This window comes from Scyliorhinus torazame, chromosome 3, assembly GCF_047496885.1.
Source record: "Scyliorhinus torazame isolate Kashiwa2021f chromosome 3, sScyTor2.1, whole genome shotgun sequence".
NCBI lineage: Eukaryota > Metazoa > Chordata > Chondrichthyes > Carcharhiniformes > Scyliorhinidae > Scyliorhinus > Scyliorhinus torazame.
The window spans coordinates 331,853,084-331,866,975 of record NC_092709.1 but is presented as its reverse complement, the minus strand read 5'-3'; positions in this window follow the sequence as shown (position 1 = coordinate 331,866,975).

Here is a 13,892-nt window from a genome sequence, read left to right as displayed (position 1 = left end):
CCCATACCCACTCCCTTTCCCCTTTCCACCTGCATCAGTTCATCAAGAACAATCCACACTATCCCATTCCCACTCCCTTTCCCCATTGCACCTGTCAACTCATCAAGAACTATCCACAGTATCTCATTCGCACTCCCTTTCCCCATTGCACCTGCATCAACTCACCAGGAACTATCCACACTATCCCATTCCCACTCCCTTGCCCCATTGCACCTGTCAACTCATCCAGAACAATCCACACTATCCCATTCCCACTCCCTTTCCCCATTGCACCTGTCAACTCATCAAGAACTATCCACAGTATCTCATTCGCACTCCCTTTCCCCATTGCACCTGCATCAACTCACCAGGAACTATCCACACTATCCCATTCCCACTCCCTTGCCCCATTGCACCTGTCAACTCATCCAGAACTATCCACACATCCCATTCCCACTCCCTTTCTCCTTTGCACCTGCATCAATTCATCAAGAACAATCCACACTATCCCATTCCCACTCCCTTTCCCCATTGCACCTGTCAACTCATCAAGAATTATCCACACTGTCCCATTCCCACTCCCTTTCCACGTTGCACCTGGCAACTCATCCAGAACTATCCACACTATCCCATTCCCACTCCCTTGCCCCATTGCCCCTGCCTCAACTCATCAAGAACTATCCACACTATCCCATTCCCAATCCCTTTCCCCATTGCACCTGTCAACTCATCAAGAAAACCACACTATCCCATTCCCACTCCCTTTCCCCATTGCGCCTCCATCAACTCATCAAGAACTATCCACACTATCCCAGTCCCACTCCCTTGCCCCAATGCACCTCCCTCAGCTCATCAAGAACTATCCACACCATCCCATTCCCACTCCCTTTTCCCATAGCACGTGTCAACTCATCAAGAACTATGCCCACTATCCCATTCCCACTCCCTTTCCCCGTCACCTGTCAACTCATCAAGAACTATCCACACTATTTCATTCCCACTCCCTTTCCCCATTGCACCTGTGAACACATCCAGAACTATCCACACTATCCCATTCCCACTCCCTTTCTCCTTTGCACCTGCATCAATTCATCAAGAACAATCCACACTATCCCATTCCCACTCCCTTTCCCCATTGCACCTGTCAACTCATCAAGAACTATCCACACTATCCCATTCCCACTCCCATTCCACATTGCACCTGTCAACTCATCCAGAACGATCCACACTATCCCATTCCCACTCCCTTGCTCCATTGCCTCTGCATCAACTCATCAAGAACTATCCACACTATCCCATTCCCAATCCCTTTCCCCATTGCACCTGTCAACTCATCAAGAACTATCCACACTATCTCATTCCCATTCCCTTTCCCCATTGCACCTGTCAACGCATCAAGATCTATCCACACTATCCCATTCCCACTCCCTTGCCCCATTGCGCCTGTCAACTCATCAAGAACTATCCACACTATCCCATTCCCACTCCCTTTTGCTTTGCACCTGCATCAACTCTTCAAGAACTAACCACCCTATCCCATTCCCACTCCCTTTCCCCATTGCATCTGTCAACTCATCAAGAACTATCCACACTATCTCATTCCCACTCCCTTTCCCCATTGCACCTGTCAACTCATCCAAAACAATCCACACTATCCCATTCCCACTTCCTTTCCCCATTACACCTGTCAACGCATCAAGAACTATCCACACTATCCCATAACCACTCCCTTTCCCCTTTCCATCTGCATCAGTTCATCAAGAACAATCCACACTATCCCATTCCCACTCCTTCTCCCCATTGCACCTGTCAACTCATCAAGAACTATCCACACTATCTCATTCGCACTCCCTTTCCCCATTGCACCTGCATCAACTCACCAGGAACTATCCACACTATCCCATTCCCAATCCCTTTCCCCATTGCACCTGTCAACTCATCAAGAACTATCCACATTATCCCATTACCACTCCCTTGCCCCATTGCACCTGCATTAACTCAACTCATCAAGAACTATCCACACTATCCCATTCCCAATCCCTTCCCCCATTGCACCTGTCAACTCGTCAAGAACTATCCACATTATCCCATTCCCAGTCCCTTTCCCCATTGCATCTGCATTAACACTTCAAGAACTATCCACACTATCCCATTCCCACTCACTTTCCCCATTGCACCTGTCAACTCATCAATAACCATCCACACTATCGCATTCCCATTCTCTTTCCCCATTGCACCTGTCAACGCATGAAGATCTATCCACACTATCCCATTTCCACTCCCTTGCCCCATTGCGCCTGTCAACTCATCAAGAACTATCCACACTATCCCATTCCTACTCCCTTTCTGCTTTGCACCAGCTTCAACTCTTCAAGAACTATCCACACTATCCCATTCCCACTCCCTTTCCCCATTGCACATTTCAACGCATCAAGAACTATCCACACTATCCCATTCCCACTCCCTTTCCCCATTGCACCTCTCAACTCATGAAGAACTATCCACACTATCTCATTCCCATTCCCTTTCCCCATTACACCTGTCAACGCATAAAGAACTATTCACACTATCGCATTCCCAATCCCTTGCCCCATTGCGCCTGTCAACTCATCAAGTACTATCCACACTATCCCATTTCCCCTCCCTTTCTGCTTTGCACCTGCATCAACACTTCAAGAACTATCCACACTATCCCATTCCCACTCCCTTTCCCCATTGCACCTGTCAACTCATCAGGAACTAACCACACTATCCCATTCCCACTCCCTTTCCCCATTGCACCTGTCAACTCATCCAGAACTATCCACATTATCCGATTCCCACTCCCTTTCCCCATTGCACCTGTCAACGCATCAAGAACTATCCACACTATCCCATTCCCACTCCCTTTCCCCTTTCCAACAGCATCAGTTCATCAAGAACAATCCACAATATCCTATTCCCACTTCCTTTCTCCATTGCAGCTGCCAACTCATCAAGAACAATCCCCACCATCCCATTCCCACTCCATTTCCCCATTGCACCTGTCAACTCATCAAGAGCAATCCACACTATCCCATTCCCACTCCCTTTCCCCAATGCACCTCCATCAACTCATCCAGAACTATCCCCACTATAACATTCCCACTCCCTGTCCCCATTGCACCTCCATCAACTCATCCAGAACTATCCCCACTATCCCATTCCCATTCCCTTTCCCCATTGCACCTCCACCAACTCATCCAGAACTATCCCCACTATACCATTTCCACTCACTTTCCCCATTGCATCTCCATCACCTCATCCAGAACTAACCCCACTATACCATTCCCACTCACTTTCCCCATTGCACCTCCATCAAATCATTAAGAACTATCCCCACGATACTATTCCCACTCCCTTTCCCCATTGCACCTGCATCAACTCATCCAGAACTATCCCCACTATCCCATTCCCACTCACTTTCCCCATTGCACCTCCATCAACCACTCCAGAACTATCCACACTATACCATTCCCACTCCGTTGCCCCATTGCACCTGCATCAACTCATCAAGAACTATCCACACTATCCCACTCCCACTCCCTTTCCCCATTGCACCTGTCAACGCATCAAGAACTATCCACACTATCCCATTCCCACTCCTTTTCCCCATTGCACCTCCATCAACTCATCAAGAACTATCCACACTATCCCATTCCCACTCCCTTGCCCCATTGCACCTCCCTCAGCTCATCAAGAACTCTCCACACCATCCCATTCCCACCCCCTTTCCCCTTTCCACCTGCATCAGTTCATCAAGAACAATCCACACTATCCCATTCCCACTCACTTTCCCCATTGCACCTGCATCAACTCATCAAGAACTATCCACACTATCCCATTCCCACTCCCTTTCTCCTTTGCACCTGCATCAATTCATCAAGAACTATCCACATTATCCCATTCCCACTCCCTTTCCCCATTGCACATTTCAACGCATCCAGAACTATCCACACTATCCCATTCCCACTCCCTTTCCACATTGCACCTGTCAACTCATCCAGAACTATCCACACTATCCCATTCCCACTCCCTTGCCCCATTGCCCCTGCCTCAACTCATCAAGAACTATCCACACTATCCCATTCCCAATCCCTTTCCCCATTGCACCTGTCAACTCATCAAGAACTATCCACACTATCCCATTCCCACTCGCTTTCCCCATTGCACCTGTCAACTCATCAAGAACTATCCACACTATCCCATTCCCACTCCCTTTCCCCATTGCACCTGTCAACTCATCAAGAACTATCCACACTATCCCATTCCCACTCGCTTTCCCCATTGCACCTGTCAACTTATCAAGAAATCCACACTATCCCATTCCCACTCCTTTTCCCCATTGCACCTCCATCAACTCATCAAGAACTATCCACACTATCCCATTCCCACACCCTTGCCCCATTGCACCTCCCTCAGCTCATCAAGAACTATCCACACCATCCCATTCCCACTCCCTTTTCCCATTGCACCTGTCCACTCATCAAGAACTATCCACACTATCTCATCCCCACTCTCTTTCCCCATTGCACCTGTCAACTCATTCAGAACTATCCACACTATCCCATTCCCACTCCCTTTCTCCTTTGCACCTGCATCAATTCATCAAGAAGAATCCACACTATCCCATTCCCACTCTCTTTCCCCATTGCACCTGTCAACTCATCAAGAACTATCCACACTATCCCATTCCCACTCCCTTTCCAGATTGCACCTGTCAACTCATCCAGAACTATCCACACTATCCCATTCCCAGTCCCTTGCCCCATTGCCCCTGCATCAACTCGTCAAGAACTATCCACACTATCCCATTCCCAATCCCTTTCCCCGTTGCACCTGTCAACTCATCAAGAACTATCCACATTATCCCACTCACACTCATTTTCCCCATTGCACCTGTCAACTCATCAAGAACTATCCACACTATCCCATTTGCACTCCATTTCCCCATTGCGCCTGCATAAACTCTTCAAGAACTATCCACACTTTCCCATTCCCACTCCCTTTCCCCATTTCACCTTACAACGCTTCAAGAACTATCCACACTATCCCATTCCCACTCCGTTTCCGCATTACACCTGCATCAACTCATCAAGAACTATCCACACTATCCCATTCCCAATCCCTTTCCCCATTGCACCTGTCAACTCATCAAGAACTATCCACATTATCCCATTCACACTACCTTGCCCCATTGCACCTGCATCAACTCAACTCATCAAGAACTATCCACACTATCCCATTCCCACTCACTTTCCCCATTGCACCTGTCAACTCATCAATAACTATCCACAATATCTCATTCCCATTCCCTTTTCCCATTGCACCTGTCAACGCATCAAGATCTATCCACTCTATACCATTCCCACCCCCTTGCCCCATTGCGCCTGTCAACTCATCAAGAACTATCCACACTATTCCATTCCCACTCCCTTTCTGCTTTGCACCTGCATCTACTCTTCAAGAACTATCCACAATATCCCATTCCCACTCCCTTTCCCCATTGCACATTTCAACGCATCAAGAACTATCCACACTATCCCATTCCCACTCCATTTCCCCATTGCACCTGACAACTCATCAAGAACTATCCACACTATCTCATTCCCATTCCCTTTCCCCATTGCACCTGTCAACGCATAAAGAACTATCCACACTATCCCATTGCCACTCCCTTGCCCCATTGCGCCTGTCAACTCATCAAGAACTATCCACACTATCCCATTCCCACTCCCTTTCTGCTTTGCACCTGCATCAACTCTTCAAGAACTATCCACACTATCCCATTCCCACTCCCTTTCCCCATTGCACCTGTCAACTCATCAGGAACTAACCACCCTATCCCATTCCCACTCCCTTTCCCCATTGCACCTGTCAACTCATCCAGAACTATCCACACTATCCCATTCCCACTCCCTTTTCCCATTGCACCTGTCAACGCATCAAGAACTATCCACACTCTCCCATTCCCACTCCCTTTCCCCTTTCCACCTGCATCAGTTCATCAAGAACAATCCACACTATCCCATTCCCACTCCCTTTCCCCATTGCACCTGTCAACTCATCAAGAACAATCCACTCTATCTCATTCCCACTCCCTTGCCCCATTGTACCTGCATCAACTCATCAAGAACTATCCACACAATCCCATTCCCAATCCCTTTCCCCATTGCACCTGTCAACTCATCAAGAACTATCCACACTATCCCTTTCACACTCCCTTTCCCTATTGCACCTGTCAACGCATCAAGAACTATCCACGCTATCCCATTCCCACTCCCTTTCCCCATTGCACCTGTCAACGCATCAAGAACTATCCACACTATCCCATTCCCACACCCTTTCTCCATTGCACCTGACAACTCATCAAGAACTATCCACACTATCTCATTCCCATTCCCTTTACCCATTGCACCTGTCAACGCATAAACAACTATCCACACTATCCCATTGCCACTCCCTTGCCCCATTGCGCCTGTCAACTCATCAAGAACTATCCACACTATCCCATTCCCACTCACTTTCTGCTTTGCACCTGCATCAACTCTTCAAGAACTATCCACACTATCCCATTCCCACTCCCTTTCCCCATTGCACCTCTCAACTCATCAGGAACTAACCACCCTATCCCATTGCCACTCCCTTTCCCCATTGCACCTGTCAACTCATCCAGAACTATCCACCCTATCCCATTCCCACTCCCTTTCCCCATTGCACCTGTCAACGCATCAAGAACTATCCACACTATCCCATTCCCACTCCCTTTCCCCTTTCCACCTGCATCAGTTCATCAAGAACAATCCACACTATCCCATTCCCACTCCCTTTCCCCATTGCACCTGTCAACTCATCAAGAGCAATCAACGCTATCCCATTCCCACTCCCTTGCCCCATTGCACCTGCATCAACTCACCAAGAACTATCCACACTATCCCATTCCCAATCCCTTTCCCCATTGCACCTGTCAACTCATCAAGAACTATCCACATTATCCCATTCCCAATCCCTTTCCCCATTGCACATTTCAACGCATCCGGAACTATCCCCACTATCCCATTCCCACTCCCTTTCCCCATTACACCTGCATCAACTCATCAAGAACTATCCACACTATCCCATTCACACTCCCTTTCCCCATTTCACCTTTCAACGCATCAAAAAGTATCCACACTATCCCATTCCCATCCCTTTCCCCATTACACCTGCATCAACTCATCAAGAACTATCCACACTATCCCATTCCCACTCTCTTTCCGCATTGCACCTGTCAACTCATCAAGAACTATCCACACTATCCCTTTCACACTCCCTTTCCCCATTGCACCTGTCAACGCATCAAGAACTATCCACACTATCCCATTCCCACTCCCTTTCCCCATTGCACCTGTCAACGCATCAAGAACTATCCACACTATCCAATTCCCACTCCCTTTCCCCATTGCACCTGTCAACTCATCCAGAACTATCCACACTATCCCATTTGCACTCCATTTCCCCATTGCGCCTGCATCAACACTTCAAGAACTATCCACACTTTCCCATTCCCACTCCCTTTCCCCATTTCACCTTACAACGCTTCAAGCACTATCCACACTACCCGATTCCCACTCCCTTTCCCCATTACACCTGCATCAACTCATCAAGAACTATCCACACTGTCCCATAAACACTCCCTTTCCTCATTTCACCTTTCAATGCATCAAGAACTATCCACACTATCCCATTCCCACTCCCTTTCCCCATTACACCTGCATCAACTCATGAAGAACTATCCACACTATCCCATTCAAACTCTCCCTTTCCCCATTGCACCTGTAAATGCATCAAGAACTATCCACACTATCCCATTCCCACTCCCTTTCCCCATTGCACCTGTCAACGCATCAAGAACCATCCACACTTTCCCATTCCCACTCCCTTTCCCCATTGCACCTGTGAACGCATCAAGAACTATCCACACTATCCCATTCCCACTCCCTTTCCCCATTGCACCTGTCAACTCATCCAGAACCATCCACACTATCCCATTTGCTCTCCCTTTCCCCATTGCGCCTGCATCAGCTCTTCAAGAACTATCCACACTTTCCCATTCCCACTCCCTTTCCCCATTTCACCTTACAACGCTTCAAGAACTATCCACACTATCCCATTCCCACTCCCTTTCCCCATTACACCTGCATCAACTCATCAAGAACTATCCACACTATCCCATTCCCACACCTTTTCCCCATTGCACCTGTAAATGCATCAAGAACTATCCACACTATGCCATTCCCACTCCCTTTCCCCATTGCACCTGTCAACGCATCAAGAAGTATCCACACTATCCCATTCCCATCCCTTTCCCCATTTCACCTGCATCAACTCATCAAGAACTATCCACACTATCCTATTCCCACTCTCTTTCCGCATTGCACCTGTCAACTCATCAAGAACTATCCACACAACCCTTTCACACTCCCTTTCCCCATTGCACCTGTCAACGCATCAAGAACTATCCACACTATCCCATTCCCACTCCCTTTCCCCATTGCACCTGTCAACGCATCAAGAACTATCCACACTATCCCATTCCCACTCCCTTTCCCCATTGCACCTGACAACTCATCAAGGACTATCCACACTATCTCATTCCCATTCCCTTTCCCCATTGCACCTGTCAACGCATAAAGAACTATCCACACCGTCCCATTCCCACTCCCTTGCCCCATTGCGCCTGTCAACTCATCAAGAGCTATCCACACTTTCCCATTCCCACTCCCTTTCTGCTTTGCACCTGCATCAACTCTTCAAGAACTATCCACACTATCCCATTCACACTCCCTTTCCCCATTGCACCTCTCAACTCATCAGGAACTAACCACCCTATCCCATTCCCACTCCCTTTCCCCATTGCACCTGTCAACTCATCCAGAACTATCCACACTATCCCATTCCCACTCCCTTTCCCCATTGCACCTGTCAACGCATCAAGAACTATCCACACTATCCCATTCCCACTCCCTTTCCCCATTGCACCTGTCAACTCATCAAGAACAATCCACGCTATCCCATTCCCACTCCCTTGCCCCATTGCACCTGCATCAACTCATCAAGAACTATCCACACTATTCCATTCCCAATCCCTTTCCCCATTGCACCTGTCAACTCATCAAGAACTATCCACATTATCCCATTCCCACTCCCTTTCCCCATTGCACATTTCAACGCATCCGGAACTATCCCCACTATCCCATTCCCACTCCCTTTCCCCATTACACCTGCATCAACTCATCAAGAACTATCCACACTATCCCATTCACACTCCCTTTCCCAATTTCACCTTTCAACGCATCAAGAAGTATCCACACTATCCCATTCCCATCCCTTTCCCCATTACACCTGCATCAACTCATCAAGAACTATCCACACTATCCCATTCCCACTCTCTTTCCGCATTGCACCTGTCAACTCATCAAGAACTATCCACACTATCCCTTTCACACTCCCTTTCCCCATTGCACCTGTCAACGCATCAAGAACTATCCACACTATCCCATTCCCACTCCCTTTCCCCATTGCACCTGTCAACGCATCAAGAACTATCCACACTATCCCATTCCCACTCCCTTTCCCCATTGCACCTGTCAACTCATCCAGAACTATCCACACTATCCCATTTGCACTCCATTTCCCCATTGCGCCTGCATCAACACTTCAAGAACTATCCACACTTTCCCATTCCCACTCCCTTTCCCCATTTCACCTGACAACGCTTCAAGAACTATCCACACTACCCCATTCCCACTCCCTTTCCCCATTACACCTGCATCAACTCATCAAGAACTATCCACACTATCCCATTCACACTCCCTTTCCTCATTTCACCTTTCAACGCATCAAGAACTATCCACACTTTCCCATTCCCACTCCCTTTCCCCATTACACCTGTATCAACTCATCAAGAACTATCCACACTATCCCATTCCCACTCCCTTTCCCCATTGCACCTGTAAATGCATCAAGACCTATCCACACTATCCCATTCCCACTCCCTTTCCCCATTGCACCTGTCAATGCATCAAGAACCATCCACACTATCCCATTCCCACTCCCTTTCCCCATTGCACCTGTGAACGCATCAAGAACTATCCACACTCTCCCATTCCCACTCCCTTTCCCCATTGCACCTGTCAACTCATCCAGAACTATCCACACTATCCCATTTGCACTCCCTTTCCCCATTGCGCCTGCATCAACTCTTCAAGAACTATCCACACTTTCCCATTCCCACTCCCTTTCCCCATTTCACCTTACAACGCTTCAAGAACTATCCACACTATCCCATTCCCACTCCCTTTCCCCATTACACCTGCATCAACACATCAAGAACTATCCACACTATCCCATTCCCACTCCCTTTCCCCATTGCACCTGTAAATGCATCAAGAACTATCCACACTATGCCATTCCCACTCCCTTTCCCCATTGCACCTGTCAACGCATCAAGAACTATCCAAACTATCCCATTCGCTCTCCCTTTCCCCATTGCACCTGCATCAACTCATCAAGAACTATCCACATTATCCCCTTCCCACTCCCTTTCCCCATTGCACCTGTCAACGCATCAAGAATTATCCACTCTATCCCATTCCCACTCCCTTTCCCCATTGCACCTGTATCAACTCATCAAGGACTATCCACACTGTCCCAATATTCCTCCCTCTCCCCATTTCACCTGCATCAACTCATCAAGAACTATCCACACTATCCCATTCTTCCTCCCTTTCCTCGGGTAATTTTGTTTTCCAACTATCTATCCATCTCCTTTTAAAAACTGTTATTCATTCTTTCTCCACCAATGGATCTGGAAGATATTCTTAGTCCCAACAACCCTCTGCAAGATAACATTTTGTCAACTTCTTTCTTCATTCATGACCTATTGTGATCCCGAACCAGACCCAACAGTGGCTTGGATACTGGACAGAACCCCCAATATTTTATCATAATTTTATAAGACTGTGAGGAAAAGATACCGCACTCCAGGAGGGATTTCACGCGAAATTGGGATATGGTGGATCAAAAGAAACATTTTTACTAACACGGTGTTAAAATGTTTTTACATCACACCAGAAAATAGCTTACAATTATCCCATAAACAGTGCTAATCAGCACAATGACACAATAACCCTCAACTGCTATCTTTATTCCCACTCAAACAACAAACCACCTGAGATCCCAACCCACTTTTAAATCCAGTTAGCACTCAGGCATACTTTCTGTATAGCGATGTCTTGGATCCTTTACTCTGATAAAGAGAGATCGCTTGAGATTGCTGGAAAGAAAGAGAGCTGGCACCCTATCAAAATAATGCAGAATCTCTGGCTGTATTTTTTCAGAAACATTCCAGCAAAAACACTAACACTGAAAATCTCAACACCTGCCTGCTTCAATCCCTGGCTCCTCCCATTATTCACATAATTCACTAAAATGAACACAACGGGCACGATTTAACCTCAGCAGTGCACCCGGTGTGGTATAGGTGAAATAGCAGGAAAGGCCAAAATCGAGATTCGCGCGAGGCGCAAATCAGTTCACTATCTAACCAGCCTGCTCCCGATAATGAGCTCTAGATCTTGCCCAAATATGGCGAGCATATCATTCACCCCAATTTGCATGAAGTTCCATCTCATCAGCAAGATTGTAGTCGAATGCAACGGCCTTCCGGAAATTACCCCGCTCCCCAGCGAGAAATCACGCGGGCGACGTTTAGTACGCCTATTTGAAAATGTGAAGCTGGTGCAATGGCTGCTGAGGGGAATTGGGGAAATGAGTAAACATTTCCATTTTCTGGCATGAAGCTCAAGGGTGGTGGAGCTGCTGCCCCAGTGCTCTGGGACTGGGGGGTGGATCCCTCAGGTATGTTGGGCATGGTCAGTGGGCTGAAGCGTTCATGGCAGGGCGGGGGGGGGTGGCGGGGGGTGGATTGAAGATCTCTTTGTCTGTGAGGCTTTCAAGTCATCTTTAAATATTGTGGATACCCATAACAGGGGCAACTACAGCGGCTGCCTGTCTGTCCTACCAAACACTTCCAGGGCAGAGCCGTGTTCTTGGTTCTATGCTGAAGGTCACTTTAACTCCCTTTGACTGTGAGCAGCCTCTAGCTTCACAGCTGAGGCTATTACTAATGAGGAATTGGCCTTGTTAGTTGTGAGAGCACCTCACTGCTGCAGCTTGTGCTTGCCGCTTGCTCCTGCTGGTGGCTGCAGATGCCTGGAGGCTGCTGTTTCCTTCCTTTTCTGTAACCGGAAAGAAGGATAATTTTTCCTAAGATACCTGGGTCCTGGAACACCGGGCTTCGAGGGCTGTATGAGTCAACAAGGCAATACAGTTTGAAACAAGAAGACGCTGAGGGACCTGATTCGTGACATTGTTCCAAATAGGCCACGGGCTAACACCATTGAAGAAATGCTTTCACAGGTTGTTGATGCTTTTGTTGCTGGTGTGGTGAGTGCTGCATGTAGCTGGCACATCACCGTAGGTTAAACACGCTGGAAGTCAAGGATGTTCAACTGCACCTTGAGCGCCAGTGGAATCTGCGAATGCCAGGATTTGGTTCCGGTGAGATTGGACCGTGTGGGAGGGGCCTGCACAGCTGCGGCTCCTGGATGGAGAGTGGCCCTGATACGTAACACATTGATGGACAGATCACTTCTCCGACAAAGGTCTAGACACGATAAATCATTCTCAGGCCGATCCTCTGTTTCTGTTGAGGAACCTGCGGAGGTGATACCGTCAGTTTGTTTATGTGAAAAAGAGCTGACATGGCTTTGTATTGGTACCAATGTGGAACGGGGACGTTTCCTAGTTAATTAATGGTTCGTGCGATGTGTGGAATGTTACGTAGTTGATTTTCAAATCTTTGTTACTGTTGACCGTTTTTACCAAAAAAATATTACTCAGGTTAGGGTTAGAGTTAGGGTTAGCTGTACAAAACTCTGGTGCGGCTGCATTTGGAGTATTGCGTGCAATTCTGGTCGCCGCATTATAGGAAGGATGTGGAAGCATTGGAAAGGGTGCAGAGGATATTTACCAGAATGTTGCCTGGTATGGAGGGAAGATCTTATGAGGAAAGGCTGAGGGACTTGAGGCTGTTTTCATTAGAGAGAAGAAGGTTAAGAGGTGACTTAATTGAGGCATACAAGATGATCAGAGGATTGGATAGGGTGGACAGTGAGAGCCTTTTTCCTCAGATGGTGATGTCTAGCACGAGGGGGACATAACTTTAAATTGAGGGGAGATAGATATAGGACAGATGTCAGAGATAGGTTCTTTACTCAGAGAGTAGTAAGGGCGTGCAATGCTCTGCCTGCAACAGTAGTGGACTCGCCAACACTAAGGGCATTTAAATAGTCATTGGATAGACATATGGACGATAAGGGAATAGTGTAGATGGGCTTTAGAGTGGTTTCACAGGTCGGCGCAACATTGAGGGCCAAAGGTCCTGCACTGCGCTGTAATGTTCTATGTTCTGTGTTCAGGTGGCTTCTCGTGGGCACACATGTCATGTCTCAGTAGACGATTATTGCATCACATTTTAATCGGAATTTGAGGACTGAACAGTTTGTCTGACCACCAGAAGGGTCAGCACCATCGAGGCAGCAGCCAACAATCAAACAGTCAACAGCTGGGTTTCAGCTCTGGGGATAGCCTCATGATCAAAAGGTCAGTGTTTGGATCAGGGGAGGGTATCTGAGTACGGTCTTCCTAATGTTCCCGGCTGGGGTCTGTGAGTCTCGGGGTTCCTGCTGTGCCAGGACTGGGGGGCCGGTTTGCGGGACAGGAGGAGCTGGGAATGAAATGTGGATTAGGGCAGGGGAGATGTTTAGATATATATAGGTCCGAGATTTTGC